The sequence below is a fragment of the Rhea americana genome, unplaced genomic scaffold (assembly GCF_003343005.1).
Source record: "Rhea americana isolate MKP2758 unplaced genomic scaffold, rheAme1 scaffold_8, whole genome shotgun sequence".
Classification (NCBI taxonomy): Eukaryota; Metazoa; Chordata; class Aves; order Rheiformes; family Rheidae; genus Rhea; species Rhea americana.
The window spans coordinates 5,149,735-5,168,232 of record NW_028186978.1 but is presented as its reverse complement, the minus strand read 5'-3'; positions in this window follow the sequence as shown (position 1 = coordinate 5,168,232).

The following is an 18,498-nucleotide window of genomic DNA, read 5'->3' as shown; positions in this document are numbered from 1 at the left end:
AGGCTATTTTTTTTCTTGTCTTTGCCTGTTTTCCTTTATTTTTATCATAAACTTATAATTCCCTATGGAACTGTTATATTTCCTCAACTTCCAGTGCATCCTCCTTGATTAAATTTACACTTTTGACCTTCTCTATTTCTCATCTAGAGCCGTGAATGTTTTACCTCTGAATTTGCATAGTGATAACTGCTGGGAAAGGGCAGATGGTTTGCAAGGTTGGCACTGTTTTATATCTGCTCTGGAAGRCATCTCTGACTGGCTGTTGTTGCTGCTGCCCTTCCAGACACATGAGGAATTTACTGAGTAATTATTTAACTTATTTGAATTAATAGGTTCCTGCAACTTTTGTGCARCTTTCCAGAAGTGGACTCTTAGCATGTCTAGTTTATTTCAGAAATAGGTCTTGAAAATGTTCAGAAAATTGTGTTACTAAGAGTAGCTGCACAGTTGAGGATAAATAAAAATACTATTCATTGACATAACTAGCCCTAGAAATATTTAATAAATGTTTAAATAATTGATACATAGTTGATATTTACTAAATATTTAAGTGTTTCAGGTAGGATTTCTGTTTAGACCTGCACATTGCTGGCTCAGAACAGTGCCCGCTATCTTTGTAAATGGAGTTTTCCTTTTGCTGCTATTTTGAAAGCTATAGTTAACCTATTCTGAAGGTGGCAGCATTGTGAAACTTTCAGCGAAAAGTCTGAATTAGGTGCAATGCGTGGCAAAACAGACCCAACAGCCCATTTAATTGACTGCATACATAACCTTAAGCCCCTACATAGTCCTATTGCTTTCATTGGGCGTGCTCACGTGGTTAAGTGTACATCTGAGTTCAGACATCTAATCCTTAACTTYGTCAAAAATTAACTTAAGCCCCATGTAAAATCTGAAGCCTCCTATGAGTGTGTACTCCTTTGGCTGAAGTTCATAGTTTATTTGCAGCTGATAAAGCATCACATCGCCTCATAATCCACCACTGTACAATGTATGCACTGCTATTTCTATGTTAAAATGAACTCTTTTGGGAGTGAAGAAAGAAATCATGTGGGAATAACTCCTGCAGCATCTGACTTTTGATGCACAGACCAGTTCACAGATGCATAAATATTCAAGACAGAAGAAATAACCTGAAAAGGGGGAAATAGAAGTATTAATATCCTTTTCCTTTGATGCAAAGGCATCCTGGGGTTTTCAGGGCCAGTCCTACTAGCCTGTGTGCTAGAAGAAAGAACAAGAAAACAAGATAATGGAAACAGATCCTATATTCACAGATTCCTTCCCTGGTGCTGCAGGCTGCCAAGACGAGACTGATGACAGGTCTGCAATTCAGTGAGTCTATGGATTGAATGGGAATGAATGAGAACTTGGAAATACACAGCCAGGCATGAGCACAGCAAGCCGAGAAATACAGTTAAAATTCTTTAGTGACTGAAAGAATTAAAATATCTCTTGCATTTTGTCATTTTTTTTAAAAAAAATCGTGCATGTGGCAATGCTACGCTGTAGGGAGTGGCTGACATGCCATATGTCTCAAACCTAAGGGACCTTGCTACGTTAGAGGACTGGGCTGAGAGAAGTCCCAAGGGGCTCAGCAGGGCGAGGTGCAGCACCTGGCTGGGGCTGCTGCCTGCACGTGCGGGAGGTGGGAGGTGATGGGCTSAGTTGCAGCCCTGCTCACCAGGCCCTGGGGGTTACGGCGGGTGCCAAGTTGAATATAAGCCCATGTGTTACGTGCTCTCATCACAAATAAGGCAAACAGTGAACTGAGCTGAGCTGTGTTGGAATGAATGTGGCCAGCAGATGGAGGGAAAWTATTATTCCTCCCTATCTGGCCCTGGTGAGGCTGCACCTGGAACAAAGTGTCCAGTTTGGGGCTCCCCAATGCAGGAAGGACATGGAGAGGACATGGCTTCTTAGAGAGGGCCTGGTGAGGGTCTGGCAGAAGGCTTACTGGTGTGGTTGGAGGCCTGGAGCACACGGTCTACAAGGAGAAACTGAGGGAGCTGAGCTTGTTCRGTCTGGCAAAGAGAGGGTTAGGGGAGGATCTGGTTGCAGCCTACAGCTACTTGAAGGGCAGTTGCAAAAATGGCAAAACAACTTTTTCTTGGTAGCAGCAGGTGGTATAATCAAAGGGCAACAGCCATAAATTGCAGCTTGGAAGGTTCAATTTGCGACATTTGGAAASTAGGAGTGAGTACTTGTTCACTAGGTAGTGAACTGGAATAAGCTGCCAGGAAAATCAGGGGCATCACCATCCTTGGACATTTGCCAGAGTTGGCTAAATAAAACCACAGCTGACCTGCTATAGGACGGACGTAATCCCACTTTGAGCAAGAGGTCAGGCAAGATGATCTCCAGAGGTTCCCACCAAGACACATATTTCTGTGAAAAATACTAGATGATCACTAACTATTTTTGAATATTGCAATTTATCGCCTTTGCATGTACTAGGGTTGGGGGGGGAGCCTGGATTTAACAATCAATATTTGTTAAACTGCTCTGGGTTACCTGTTCCATGGAAATTTTGAAATGCTGTTAGTCTTCAGTCTTGGGAGACGAATGCTATGCTGCAGTAAGAGAAGCTCATCAGAAGGCTCCTCTCTGGTCCCACGCGTGGGGGAGCTGTTCCCTGCAGGAAGAGCTGGAAGCTGAAGGCTGATGCTACTGACTGCTGTTTGTGCATTCAGACTGGAGTGGAAGAACAAGAACGGCTGCAAGAGCAGCAGCCCGTGCATTTAGGAGGAGGCTACAGGTTTTGTTGCAAATAGGAGGGTTGTGTCTTCACAAAGGCACTTCCAGCTTGGAGGGGAAGAAGATCTGGGAATAGTAGAGGGAAAAGGAATCTAGGCCGAGGGCAGAGCTGGGGGAGCTCTTCCAAGGTCAGTAAGTCAGAAACAGAAGGTGAGTCCTCTCTGAGTATAACAGCCCCAAAGATGACAGGGAACAAGGTACAGGAAGAAGAGCAGAAAGTATTGGGAAAATGGGAAAAAGAGAGAATTCTTGCTAATTTTAAGGCTTATCTTACCAGCAGCATTGGCTTCTATGAATAATATAAACAGTTTAACAAAGTTTCCCAGTTCTTTAAAGAATTGCCATGCATCAGATGTATGTAGTTCTAGGTGAAACCCAATGCATGAGTAAATATATCATGAGCAACTTGGACCTAATTTGAAAATCTCTTACATATTTTTTGCTTAGATGTGTTTGAGGTGTGGTTAGCTGTCATTGCAAGGTCTGCAGCAAGATATAAAAGGTCTGAAGATCTTCATGACTTTGGAGAAACAAGACTGGGCAAAGGTATTTCAGTAGGTTTAACATATCAAGTACTGTACCATAAAAAACAAGACAGGCAATTCCATCGCACAGAATCATTCAGCATCATACTGAGAAAGGTGTTTTTACTTGCAGCCCCATAGCCAGATGGAATTGCATTTGTTTTTCAAGTCTTTGTGTGGGTACATATTAAGATCTTACTAGAACAGCTTGCAATCTTAATGTATGCAGAGTGGGAGAAATGCAGGTTTACTAGCCCCACTTTGCAAGTAAGGAACTGAGACATATAGGTTCAGTGAGTAGCCCAAGGTGATACATGAAATTGATGGCAGAGTTGGAATTAAAGTTAACTTTATAACTACAAGTTTTTTTTGCAGGCAGAGGTTTATATTTACACTAGTTTGGCTTTGGGCCTGAGTTAATATACCCTACCTCTTAGTATGGCTTATTAGCTAAGGCTCAGTGTTAGGCTAACCACAGCTTGATTAACTTGGAGAACAGTCAGGTGAACTCATGTCTCTCCKCAAGAGAGTGTCTGTATTGACATATAATCCCTTGAGTCCTCTTATAATGCCTCAAGATATTTCTCTGGTAGACTTCTACTGCATCGTGATTCAGGAAATATTACTTTATCCCTCCTATCCCTCCCTCCAATCCCACAAAAAAGTTCAGCAATGCAGGGAAKTTGAAGGATATTCATAAATTAAATTGCCGTTGATTATAGAAAAAAAAAGTAAGTTGCAGTATTCAGGCTTTCTGACATACAAATGAATCAAGTGGCAAAGTTGTAGCTACGTTCACAGCTGTTCTATGGAATTGTTGGAAGAAGTATTGGTGAAGGAGCAAGATTACTCAGAAAACGGTATCATCTTGCTAACTTGATACTTTTTGTGACTTTACTATTTTCTCTCATTTCACTGAACAACAGAAGYGAAGGTCAAGACATGTCAAACAACATATTTGACAGGATCAATTCTTATTGAAGGAAGCTAGAGAAAGCCGTGGATTCTGGATGTTTAGCTCCTTTCTTCACAAAGCAGCTATCAGAGGACTCTGATGCAGCCCAAATCTCCTCTCTGTGCTCCACACAGACGCAGACGCTATCTCCCTTCTGAATGAGACACCATTTGGGACTTGGTTTCCAACCTTCTGTACAAAGAACAAGCCCTTTGCCAACAAATCCTTAGGTAACCACAGCTACAGCTGCTTTATGAGAATTGATCGACACAGGCAGTTCTTACTGCTGTCAAACTTTATTGTAAAAGATCATGCAAATCTTTTTCTAGAAACAAGTAAAATCCCCTATTTTGTTTGAATCAGTCTAGTGTATATGTGCATTGCTCTGGATCAGGCTGTGAACATTTAGGGAAGTTTTTATGCAGGCACCAAGTTGCTCTTTTGGAAACTAAAGTGTTACAGGGCCATGAGAAACTGCTGTTTTAACAGCAAAGCATTTCTGACAGAAGCTGCTTCTTTTCTACGGCCCCATGCACCATGGCTGCTGCAGGGATACATGTCCCTCAGATGCCTGACTGTAATCCTTCGCGTAGCTACAGTTTGGATGTTTATAGCTCACGGCTGTCCCTCTGGGGTTTGTAACCGGAGAGGGTCCCAAGAGAGTGTGTGACTGCTGCCTGTGCCTGCGTGGGGAATGTGCTGATGCCGTGCACGGAGAAACAAACATGCATAGACAGACTGAAGAAACATGGGAGAAAATAAGTTAAAAAGCCCTTTGATGTAAAAAACTTGAGATATTTCTCCCAGGAGCATCAGCAAAGGTTTTCAGTTAACAGTATATAGGGCTTTTTTTAATCCTACAGGCTTAACTGGAACATCTGAAAAGAGTATCCATTAATACACCAGGCCCCTGTGAAGTATAGTCAAAAGAAGACAAATAAGACTTCTCAAAAAATGGAAAAATTAACTCCACAGCAATTTTTTTGTGCTATTGCCATTCATTTGATATATGCATGTCATTTTTATCATATTGGAAGAAGTATTATATACCATCTCCGTTCAGTTCCCTGGGGCAGCAGGAAAAAGTTCTCTGTTCAAATTTGCTGCCTAAGTGCAGCTCCTAGGGTGCCAAAGGAGAACATATGTTTAATTGCTATGTATCACTTAGGCTTAGATTTAACAAAGCACTTCAGTTCATGGTTAGTCCATGACTTCAACTGCCTTCAGTTAGACTTAAGCACGTGATTGAAGCTATGTGTAGGTTGAAGTGATTTCCTTAGTCGGACATTTGATGATATTTCCACATCTGCTTAGATCTGAGGCCTGATCCCACCGTATTAGAAGGGCAAAAATCCATTTGCTTTCAAGTGGAAGCCCTTCATTTGGGATTTTCCACACTGGACTGGACAGAGAATTAGCATACTGCCAATCCTTCTTACAATGTTTTATGAATTCTGCTACATCAAGTAGGACAGCTTTCTTCAGAATGATTAAACTTTTCCAAGATTTCATATCCTCACTCATCAGACTTCATTTACCACAGGAAATTACAGTTAAGCTGTCTGAAGACTTTCCCTGACTAAATCCCATGTTTATAAATTATAACCAGGCAGAAAATGCGGATCTCAACAATGTAACTATAGTCTGAAGTGTAAGTGTTCACAAGTTCAGCTGCTTTCCAAACTATTTTTTACCACAGCAGTAACATGAGTTTGTATAAATAAAGCATAAATTTTTAACATATTTGCACACTGCARTATAATAGATAACGTTTGTGTGTATCAGAAGAGTGCAAACTTGTGTGGGCTGTCTCTGCCTTCATTCTCAGACAGGAGATTTTTGGACTTTTCATCACCAGTGACCACCAACAGAGACACTTCCCTCTGTGTGTTTTTTTTTTTTTTTTTTTTTTCATAAGAGTGGTGCTGGAAAGCTGCTTAAGAAATAAGCTCTATAAAGCTTCTTAAGAAATAGAACAATAATAGGTTGGCTATGGTYTATCCAGGCCCATATTATTCTTTATATGTATGGCAAGACCTCAATATTCTTCCTTTATGTACTGTCACGTTCAGGCCAAAGTATAGTTCTTGTTATGTATGTGTCATAACATCATATGTACAATATGGACCAAAAGGTGAAGAAAAGACTCTTTCATGGAGGCCCAAATTAGAGGTAATGAGAGGCAACCAGTCATATAATTTGTCTTCAGGTTTTCTTGCACTGTCCTGAACAAATCACTGACTAGATCTAGCTTCGTTGTTGTCTCTTATGTATGAGACCGATTTAAYGTCTTATTCACATCCTATAGAATATGCAGCATACAAAATGAATCATCGTAATGTACAGAATGATATAAGAACTTCAAGAAGTCATATAGCTTAAATACAGTCAATAGATCCTGCGTGTTATTTCTCTACATAGCTTGAGACAGAAGTATGCGTATTTGAAGTGCGTGTATTTATGAGGTATTTTTGTGTAAAAGGAAAAGCATTTACTAGCAACAAAAAGGTAAGTGGTTTCTGCATTGAATTTATGAGAAGTTTATCATATACTAACTACAGGAGTAGACTAGATTTTAAATTAGGCTTCTCAGTTAGGTACCTAAACTTAGGTGGCATGATCTAGGCTCAACTGTATCTTACTGGGCTACTTTTCTTTATTGGTGATTGCAAGTGACACCTCCATGTAACCCTCTACAACACTGTTAAAGTCACTTCTTAAATCAGCAACAGTGAATGTGTGGGGTGGGGAAGTTACTGAGGTAATATAGGTCCGTGCAATTTAAACCCTTTGGGTGCTWGCCTGTAGCAGAGCGAGTGGCAAACCTCCCAGGGCTACGACTGCACCCCTGGACTCTACAGGGGACCAAAAACAGTTAAACCCGGCATGAAACTCAGCATTCCCATTTAGGACCGKCTTTAAAAGGGAAAACAGTTCCACTGTGCACCGACAGCGTAACTGAAAATGTTAGCACCCAGGAGAATTCTGGCCTGTGGCCTGGATGATGCAGAGGCAACTCATTGTGTTACTGCAGCTCTTTAATCAATGCAGCACCGCAGTCAGCGGTCTGCAGAAATGCTCGTTTTCAAAGCAAGCTTTCACTGAAGCTTTCCGAATGGCTTCTGTTTCAGAAGGGAAACATAGCTGCATGAGCTAGAAAGGGCTTGCAACCTCTGCTTGTTGTTTGCTTGTTTGTTTGTTTATATTCATTCTCATTTGGAGCTTAGTAAGTGCTTGTGCATACTTTGTTTGCAGATAAACACGAACAATGAAATCTGCAATGGACGACAAAACAAAAAATGTATGTAGTGGTGCCCCTAAAAATCTCTCCAGTGCCTATAATGAGTACTTTGCAAGTACTATCATATGTGCATGTTTTTTTCTAAGCTGAAAAAAAAAGCATTATATATATATTAGTAAAGTGCTCTGAAACTCAGGTCACCTCTTTTAAGGAATTACAGTTGACCTTTCTTCACTGAAAAAGGAAAGGCCAACAGAAATTAGAATGGACTACTGAAAAAGACTTCCAGAATCATAGGTAATGCATGTTTATGGCATTCAGATATATACCTGCTGCCCACAGTGCAGATGGACCTCATTTCACAATTCATTTAAAACTACAGCTTATCTAAAAAACGTTCACAGTCTAGAAAGGTCTTTTTATATAGAAAAGTGTTGTATTCTAACATAGATTTTGCACTCAAATTAGTAATGAGTTTCACTGATGACTCGTGACCCAGATGTGCTCTTTTCTTGTAGCCTACTAGTCCAGAAAGCCTCCAGGATGAGAGGCAACAGATGGGCAGAGGCAGCGCAGCGCTGCATTCCTTCACGCTAGCCATTGCTCTTGGCTCACGCAGTATGATGTATGCTGGATCACAGCTGACAGGCAATGATGAGGGGTTGTGTTTCAAAACAGTATATTTCTCAAGATACCCCCGTTTCCCACCAAATCTCTGCGGCTAAAGGCTTTGGCACTGGCATAGCTACCCTTATTCATGCACAGCATACCTCTGCCTAAGAGATGCATATAGGTTTAAATCCTTAGTTTGAACTGGATTTTTCACTTCCATAAACATTAGATGTGAAAACATGCTGTGAAACTTTGGTTCCAGCTTCAGCTTTCAGAGTCCAAGAGCTTGTATTGAACTTCTGTGTTAATCAAGTTGATGCAGAAGGATTTATCCAAAGAGGCAGTAGCCTTCTCCTGCTAATGATTCTCCTTTTCATGCAATTAATCTTGTGGAGTCCTATCTTACTCATTGCTTGGGCTTATTTATTTTAGACACCACTACTTTATATTAGGTGCCTCTAAAACTGAGAAAAAGGATTTAAAATTCTGGTGCTTAAGTAGCAATGAACTGTTTGTACTTTCAGTTTGGAACAATGATTTGCTCAAAAGTGCCACATTTCTCTACAAGTCTACAAGTTGGTTGAAAAAAAAAAAAAAAAAAAAAAAAAAAAGAAGTATTCACTTAGCTAATCGATAAAACAACTTGTCTCTTGTGAGAGATCTACTCTGTATTTCTGTAATGGCAGCATCTAGAGTCTAGGCTTAGCTATTCAGACTTCTCTGATTTTAATAGCAATTTTGTTAGCCTCTCCAGAACTAAAGGTGTTGGAAGGCAAATTTAAATTCTTCTTGTTCATTCAAAAAAAAATTTAATAAAACTAAGATATCTAATACTTTTGAAAAGCCAACACAACATTTTCTGAAAATACTGAATAAATTTCAAAAGTAGTTTTCAGTACTGAAAGGCTTTAAACTGTTTCTTTTAAAAGTGTCTGTCTTTTTTCTTTTGCTTTTCACATACTCAGAGTTGCTGTTGTTGTTTTTAATATCAATGTTCAAGCAGACTTTTACCCATTCGAAAATGGAAGCGCATTGTCTGAGGTAGGCACAAGTAATTCGGCTGCACAATGAAGTTACTTTTTGGACCTCATGTTTGCCAGAATCAGAGTCCGAATGAGGCAAGTTCTGGCAAGAGGACATTATAAATGTAACYGGAGTTAATCATTGCCTTCATTTGACTAAGAACAGTTCATCTAGTTTATTCAGGGTAGTGAAGCCACCTCCTAAGCCAGCTGAAGTCAGCAGGAAAGCCCCACACTGATTTGAAACGGGATCATATTAGATCCTGGATCTTTAGAAAGGCAGAGATTAGAGAAGGAATTTCCGAACCAAACTTGCTGTTGCCCAAAGCCATGAGGTTGCCAAGTGATAAGCAGTGGTGCTGTGAACGGGTAGGAAGCAGGAGGGCCTGGTGGCCAGCCGAGGTCACCAGAGCCTGCTGCTAAACGCAGGCACCGTGAGTCCCTACAAAATGAATGCTTGTGACCAGGACTCGCAGAAACCACCAAGCTGAGTGGGGCATTGCTTAAACTGGCTGGTGGGAAATACTAGGTCTAGGTGCAGATTTACCCCCTAAGTAGGCACACATGTTAAAGAGGCAATTTTCTCTTGCACAAAGCCTGACCTAAGTCCCGTTGTTAGCCTGCCCCACACACAGCAAGGGGAAAGCCAAATTTAAGAGTCCCCTAGCCCTTAACTGAGACCACCAAGCAGCTCTGGGCTACCAGGAAACGGACACCCACTGGCAAAAACAGATGCAAGACTGGGACACCACTGGCAGAGAAAGAGCTACTAAGGGAAGTAGGGGGCATCTGAACAGGCTCTGGGGGCTTCAGTAATGCCTAAAGATGCCAAGAGTTTTCTGCTGGATTTAACACCTAGTTTTAGTTGGTGTTCAAAATGGTGATCTAGTTGTTGAAGGTACAAACTCAGGCAGCTGAAGGCAATGCGAGCAAGGTGCTGGGGACCTCGGTGTGCAGGCTCCKGCTGCGTTCCTTCCATAGATGGCACTGCAACTTACCGAATGCTTCGCTTCTCTGCCCCGAGCTTCTGAGGCGACCAGCGGCTGTGCCACCTCGAGAAAGCACATCCAAGGGTAGAAAATGCACCTTAAACACTACAAGAGTGATTTCTAGTCTTAAAAACATTACGGCATTATACAGGATCAGACCAAAGCGTGATCTAGCTCAGTGCCCAGCCGTGGCCAACAGCATGACCCTAGGGTAGAATATAAAAGGGAAACAAACCTCTAGTGTATCTCCTTGCATGCCGTATCAGCTTACAAGGAGCTGGGGCTGAAGGGCACCAAGAAGGCAGAGATGATATCTTTCTATTTAATATCCCTCAATGGATTTTTATTTAGTGGAGTTCTTCAATTTCTTTTGCACCTACATAAACTATAAACCTCCACAAAAACCTGTACAGTCTTGGCTGAAACTTAACTTCTGGCTTTTTCCAGACTGAACTGAAAGCCAAATGGCTTGTAGGGCATTTTAAGCCATTAGTATGAAAATGATTATCATTATGAGTAGGAGCCAGCTACTTACAAGAGAACTACTACTTACAAATGACAAGACACGATTTCCTCTATTATTTTTCTTTTTACATGTAACCTGCAGACTCTTCTGTCTTATACACTCCGTGTATAAGTGACACTATATAAGGATTGTTAATATGCTGGTCAGTAATCATCATTCCAAACATCATTCTCAACAACACCAGGGCCAATACACCAATTTGCTCAATTCCTTTAGTAACAGCAAAACATGTCTGAAAAATACCATTGATTGAAAACACTCTCTGCAAAAGGACTTGTTAATTCATCAGATTTACAGGAGTATCAACAAATTATCTTGATTCACAGAGCCCAAATCCTTGTGAAATCCACAAAGACAACTCAGCAGTGTGGCTTTTCCTTAGATCACGATGCTTGCATTACAGCACAGTGGGCTTTGTAAATATTAGACAGCAAGATACCCTGAAAGCAAAGTAATAAGCAGTTAGACACATCTAGATCCTACATAACCCCCCCACAGTGACAAACACACACCATTCTGTTTTAAAATATGATTTCTACATAACACAGTTGTTTCAACATTGCTTCAAAACATTTTATGTTCTTTCTTCGGTAACCTAAAAATATATTAAAAATTGTTTAAAAAGCTGTATCAATATTCTGCTTCCAGTCTCAGCAGTAACTTTAGTTGTACACAGGGTTTTAAGATAAATTGTTGTTATATATCCTTCTTTCCAGCTGAACTGCTATTATTGACCAGAACTAATAACTCGTAAATATCTACTAAAATAATAAATCACTTTATCATTCTGAAATTTATGTTGGTATTCTTCAAAAGTAAATATGTAGGTCATAAAATGTATATAATAACTGAGCCAGATTTATGTTTACAATTATGAAAAATAGACCAGAGTTTATACCTGATAAGAATATTGTATTTATTATGTAGACAATGAAAGATTTATTATGTGCTTACTCATTTGTTTCTTTTTTTTTCTGTAAAGGATGTGTTAACTATAGTGTAATCATTTGAGAATTTTAATAGATTTTGAAATTTAGTCTTAATTTTTGCCGTTACTCAATATGTTATAAACTAAGGATATCTGCTAATGCAAACATCTCTTTACACACTTCTGAGTAGCGTTTCTGTAAGAAGAAATTAATCATAGGATGGCTTTTATATTACCACAAGCTTTCAAATGCAGAATGCAGAATAAAGTCATTTCAATTCATGCATCAAGGGCCAGAAGTTCAAGAGCAAGATAAGAAGTAAATCCTGGAGGTTATTATCTGCACCATAGTCTCCCCATTTTATAGCCTCCTCTTATGGACAATCAAATTCCTGCGGAAGCAGACAGTCTTCATAAAAATACTCCATCTCTCTCTCTCTCTCTCTCCCTCTCTCTCTTCTCTGGGTTTTACAGTCTTCAGCTGTAGRGACTTCAACTATTAGGACTCCATATGCTTGAAAAATATAAATATATTTTGAAAGTCTATGCGCTCTTGCCATGTTCACAAGAGAGCTTAGTTAAAAACTAATCTCCCCCCCAAAAAACCCTCAAAGGTCCTTATCCTACATATGAAATAGTTGATTCTCCTTCCTCTTCCTCACAGCTCATTTTCACCCGCTGAAGGGATGAAGAGTTTTCCTGCTATCTTACTCTTTCCTCTGCATTGCTTCCGAAGTCGCTAGTGCTTTCAAGCCCTCAGAAAGCAAGAGCTGTACAGTCTTTGCAGTAAAACAGCCCCAAGAACTGGCAGGCTTAAGAGGGGTATGCACTCTGCAGCAAAACGCCTCCAGTGCATGTGTGCGTGCACCACGATGGTTCCTGGATAGGTTATCCGACTCAGTGAGTGTCTTCTGCTGCTTTCAGCAGTTTGTACTCAACTATGCTGCAATGTTTCAGTAGCTTAAGAAATTAATTGCTGTAGAAAGGAAAGGGGAGTATTTAGCAGCCTGGTGATGGTGGGACATATCCAGATTGCCATAGCATGTGCCTTGAAGATTTGTTTCTTTGGAAGGAGCTGTTATGCTCTCTACACGTGAGCCTCCCTTTTCACTGCTAAAGTACTCCTGTTCCCCCAAATTTAGATCACGAATGCTTGAATGATGCATTCGCATCAGCTACCCCAAAATACAGAGGCAGCACTGGCTCCYGGCAAGACAGCAACGGGAAAGAGTTTCAAATGCTGCAAGAGCTTCCACCCAGTCCAGCACAGCCCAGTTACCCTGCACTGCTGAAAAATCTTCCACTATATGGAATTACTTGTGTGTCTTTCACTGCCAGCTGGGATGGAAATCCCACAGATCTCAATTGCCAACAGGGTTTAAGGGCCTTTATCTTGGATGGGCTCATGATTCTCCAGGTTTGCTGGAGGAGGCAAGACACTGACCAACCTCACAAGGTGCTCCAGAGGTTGATTCTCTTTTCTTCTCTTCCATCCTCACATCAACCTTTGCTACATTCTGGCTGTAAASTGGTCTCCCAGAAAAGTCTTTCCCATTCCTCTTAATTATCTATTTTGTTTTTCATGACCTCTGGGCTTCTTTTGGAGGCCCAAAGACAAGCACTGGTGTCTCTAAACTGGGAAAAATTCCAGATACTTTTGCTGGCCAGACAGAAAGACATAATTAAAAAGTAATAATAAGAGAAACTTATGAAAATAATTTTAAAGGGATTTTTTTTTCTATTTTGCTTTTTTAAGGGCAGCCCTCATGAACTTTTTTGGCTGTACATTTAACAGCAGAGATTACTTGGCAATCTCATCACCTCTGCTTTTTTCTGGGTGAGCAGCTCTTATATAATAAATCATTTGCCAGTTCAGACAGTGATTCAAAAAAGTGTAATATCCTTCTCTTCCCTGTCAGTTTATCAACATGGACTAAAATAGGAGATATGTGTGTCTACACTGTCCAGCAGACAGACTTGCGTCACTATATCCATTCCTACAGCAGGCTGGAAGAGAGCCAACTCTGATCCAAAAGCTGATCCAATGCATTTGGGCTTGAGCTAATAAGCCCAAGGGGCTTGTTAACTCAAGCTCAGTGGCACAGTAATGTAGCGGCTGGTTAGAAGTTGTCTCACATCTGACCAGCTGGGAGCAAGAGCAGCATGAACWTATGTCTAGGTTTGAAAGAGCAGAGTGACACACCTTCGTGTGACAGCTTCCAACCCTGAAAGATGGGGAAGGCCCTGTTGGACTCACATTTTTGCAAGGTAGGACCTTTTACATTCAGAAAAGTTCTCAGAGATTGCAGTGAAGTCAGCTTTGGTCTCCAAGAGGTCAGGAAAACAGCAGAAGCAGCAATTCTCTAGAAGCACTGAAAGGTTACAGGAAAAGCCACGTTTCACCTATATTGAGAAGTATTCTGTTTCCATGGTCTTAAAWTTACATTTTTGCCACCAGTGGCTCCAGTGAACGAGATTTTGTCTGGCATGTATGTAGATGGCAAAGTAACACTACTAAGACTTATCATCCTGTTAGTGCTTGTAGTATAGGGCTGTATAAGAAATGTTGCTGTCTGAGGAGATATACACAGCTGTTCCTAACCCACAGCAGTAATATAGACAGACTGGCAAATAATGTCCTGTCCTCTGAAATTGTGGATGGAACAAAATAAGTAGAACATAACAGTCTTCTCTCTGAATTTGGACAGATTGCTGATTTTGATGTCCTGATGCTTATGAATATGCCACCAAGTCTGTGATGACATGACTGATGCTGTCTGTCCCAAGAATGTTACCTGTTGTACTAACGAGCCTCCAGGGGTTTTGATGAGAGTCCTGTTCAGCAAGGCTTGCTGGGTTGCAGGAGATCACTGAGCAAGAGAGCCTGCTTTTAGGGAATAAACTCACTTCACACCTTACACTACTCGTCTCTCTCTCCTTTCCAGTTACACACAATTCTTGGCTAAATATTGTCACTTAGAAATCCAATTCATAGGAGAAATTTTTCTATAATATATTTGTGTCATGAAACTAAATTATAATGTTGGTAAATAAAACATATTTTTTTCCTACTGAATTAATTCATTGTTTTTCTGTTTCTCACCCCTTTTTTTATCTTACTTTCTGCCCCTACTTCTTTTTTTCTTTTCCATTTTCATCTTTTAGATTCCTATTTCCTCATCTTGTGCATTCATTGTGCATCAGCCAGTATCCCAAACAAGTTTAGATCAAGCTCAGTGCTAATTCCTGATAACCTTTTCCCCCTTTTGATCTGCTCCACAGCAAAAGTTACTAAGAAAAGAAGAGAGAAGATATCATTCACTAGTTCTTTCTGGATGATACAAGCAATTGCTAAAATTAAAGGCTGAATGTGTTGCAGCTTTTTGGAGGTTATCAGAACCCAGAATAGATATCAGAACCCAGTAATTTACTTTGGAAGCTAGGACTTGGTTTCCAAATCCAAACCTTTTTCCAAGTATAGCTCTATTGTAGAAGTTTGATTTTCATCCCAGTTGACACCASTTTGGCAAAAGTTTCTAATTACATTCATAGCATGCTGACTCATAGGCAATAACCTCCTCCACCCCCTGAACAACACAGCTCTGCAGCACTCATTTGAGGCTACTACTTGCTGCACAGGCTTGCAAGTAGCTGAACTGCCTTGACTGTGCATCTTTACATGAACTGAGGGTAGAKGGACTGAGCTGCACTGACTGAACTTGCAGCTGGCATGGGCTCTCTGAGCTCAGGCTGGGAACTAGCTCATCAAATTCAAGCAAGTTAGCTAACTTACAAGAGCCTCTTTCTAGCTGATGGCACTATAAAGAAATGGTTAGGAACATCTTCCTGGGAGTACTAAAATCCTGCCATCGTRTAATGCCTTTCCTCACTGAGAAAGATTTGAGTAACACTGCATGCTCGAAAAATTGCTCAGGAGGGCTAAATGTGGTAAGTTGCTTAGTGGTTGGATGGTAATAGGCAAAGACACCATATTTAAATGAGCAGAGTGTAAAATCATCTGAGAGATTACCGCAGGTATATGCTGCAAGTGGAGATTCCTGCTCTGAATCTGATTGGGTTTGGAAGAACACCCTGGTTCCACTTCCTGTCCTTAGACTGTAAAAAAGTAGTTGAAGAGCAGTTAGACTGAGAAGAAAATTGGAAAGAAAACACTGTTCTGCCCTTTTGAACTCCTTCCAGCTCAACATAGAAGCTAAGGCTGTTTGTTGTTTTTACGTTAAATACACTGAGTGTCACATTGGCAGGTACACGAACCTACAAGCATCGCTTCCTCACCAATGTCCTTTTGTTTTAACTGCCTAAAAAGATCACTGATAACAGCTGCTGAAAGGCCCATTGTCCTGCTACATCCTTTTCCCGACTGAAACTGCTCAGAGCGTAGAGCTCCGCAGCTCCGGGAAAAACGAGCAGCGTGGGAGAGCCATACTCTCCTTCCGAGCCCTAGCTCGGTCTCTATTTTTTATGTATGTATGTATTTTTAGCTTCATAATGTGGTATGTGTTTTACAGGAGCCCTTAGGAAGGACATGTATGGACCAGAACCCTGCTGCGCTTGGCAGCTATAAACAGAAGGAAAAGGCGTTCCCTGACCTGTTGTGTTCACTAATTTCTGCTCAGGTTTATTCTTTCCTTTTCCTCACTTCTCTTTATTTCAGGTTGCTTTGCTTCCCTTCCATTGCTCTCTCTCTCTCTTCCCCCCCCCCCATGGATATCTCCTCTGCTTCTTTTTTTATGTAATTGCTCTTTAGTCATCCCCGTGTATGTCTTTTAACCTCATTTAACACTTGGTATCATACATTTGTCATAATTCGCCTTTCTTTATTAGTTTTCTTTCTGCTCTTCTTTCTCAGCTGTTTTCATGTTTTATGTTCATTGTGTTACTGGGTATGAACTAGAGGAAGGAAGAAGCACCTGAAACAGATGAGATGGAATGGGGTAGCAAAAAGTTAGAGCACTGATGGACAGGGGACTATGGTAGATTGGGATGAAATAAGCCAGGCCAGTGGAGAAAAAAATGATACTTGTTAAGGAGGATTTTGAATATAGGAGTTTCCTGTACTAGAGGAAAGGCAGATCTTGATGAAAACAATATGGAAAAGGAAGGAAGCGGTTGTTTGGGTGAGCAGGAGACTTGATGGTGGCTGCAGATTGAAGGAGAAGCTGAGCCAGGCTTGACATAACCATCAGATCTGTTACTGGAGGATGTGAAGGCTGTGAGAAGAGGGGGTCCAGGTGCCAAAACCAGTACGAAGGGCTGGGCAGGGAGAAACCCACCCCTAAAGGCATATGAGCACTCAAAAGAGAGATGTTGATCAGTGTGCACTTTTTGTTATGCAGGGGACAGAGGAGGTGGTGAAAGCCCCCAAAATCGTGTTTTGAAGAGGATGTTCAACTTGATTATTTACAGGCATCTATGCACATGACTTCTCATTTTGAATTGCCTGCATCCTGCCTCATGAGACTCATAGCTAGCTAAATAGCAACATGCATAATAGTAGATCAGATCCTGGGTAGCCAACAGCTTTTAAAATCTAAAAATGTGATTAAATGCAACGATGGACAAACCGGAAACTGTCAAATAGTGCTCAGCAACTCAGCTAGCAGATAAAAATTGGGTGTATCAACTTTCAAAAATCAACCTCAGATTCCAAAATAGAGGAGGAGTGCTTAGCAAAAAGGCTTCACGTTCTCTCCACAGGCAGGGTGAGAAGAGATGATACCACTTTTCTCCCAGGAAAGAGCAAACACAGATGATCCATCCCCTCCTGTAATTTTCAGAATGACACAGAGTGTTGATGCCAAGTCTGACAATATGTTACTGAGTGAGTGGTAGCAGAGAGAAAGTGACTGTGATAGAAGACAGCATGGCGGGAATAAACAAACAGGTGCTGTCAGCCAAATGCTGAACATTGTTAATGTACCACAGCAGATGCCCTGATTAAATAAAATGCAAAGTCACAACATCTGTTTTAATGGTAGAAAAAAATCCCGCATGCTCTCATGATCTCAGAATCATTGATTTTCATGAGAAGCAAAAGTAACTAAAGCTCTAGTAATACTTGTTTTTTAGCCTGAAATTAAAAAAAAAAAACCCTCTTGAATCTGAACAGTTTTCCTTTGAGTCATTTTTCAAAATTAGGGTTTTCCCATCTCTTGCCTCCTTGGATATCTTCATCAACCCACTCTTGAAGACAGCCGGCATGCCATGGAGAGTTAAACCATCTTTGCATGTAGTTTTGTCAATGAAGAAAATGCTAAAATTTTGTAAAAGATCTCTTTCACCACTCTCTCCTCTGTGTTGATAAACTCTGTGGAAGGGTTCCTCTCATCTGCTCGCTCAGCCCGCCTCCCAACGCATCCCTCTCTAGACACACAAGAAGCTGTGAAAGCGCCTTTCCAACCCGTCTTTGAGAGCCAGTAACAATCTCCAAATATTCTCCAGTAGGATTAATACCCGCTAAGAGGTGTTAACACCAAGCAAGGATTACACCAGCTCCTCCACCTCCGCCAGGCAGTCACAGTGCTCCCTGGAGCTGCCCAAGCCCCGTGGTGCTCACCGGCTGCATGCCCAAGCAGGCACCGCGCTGAAATAACTTACGCAGAGTTGTGCTGGAAGTGAGTATCCCTGTTTTATACCCTAGAGAATTAGGGAATTCCAAGCAGTGTTTTTAAAATAATATCGTATGGCCTCAAGTTCTCCATGTGACAGTCAGTGATTTGTTAAAAGGACAAAAAAGGYAAGTAAACCAATGGAATGTGTAAAAGTTCCTGAGTAAACAATTGAGAAGATATTTAGTCAGAGCGGCCTACTGCTTACAAAATTAGTATGGCAGGTAAAATAGAAATAGAGGAATCTCATCTGCTCTTTGCACAATGTATTGTGATAAAAGAGAACTGCTCCGAAGAGGGGGAGCCTTTGTTACT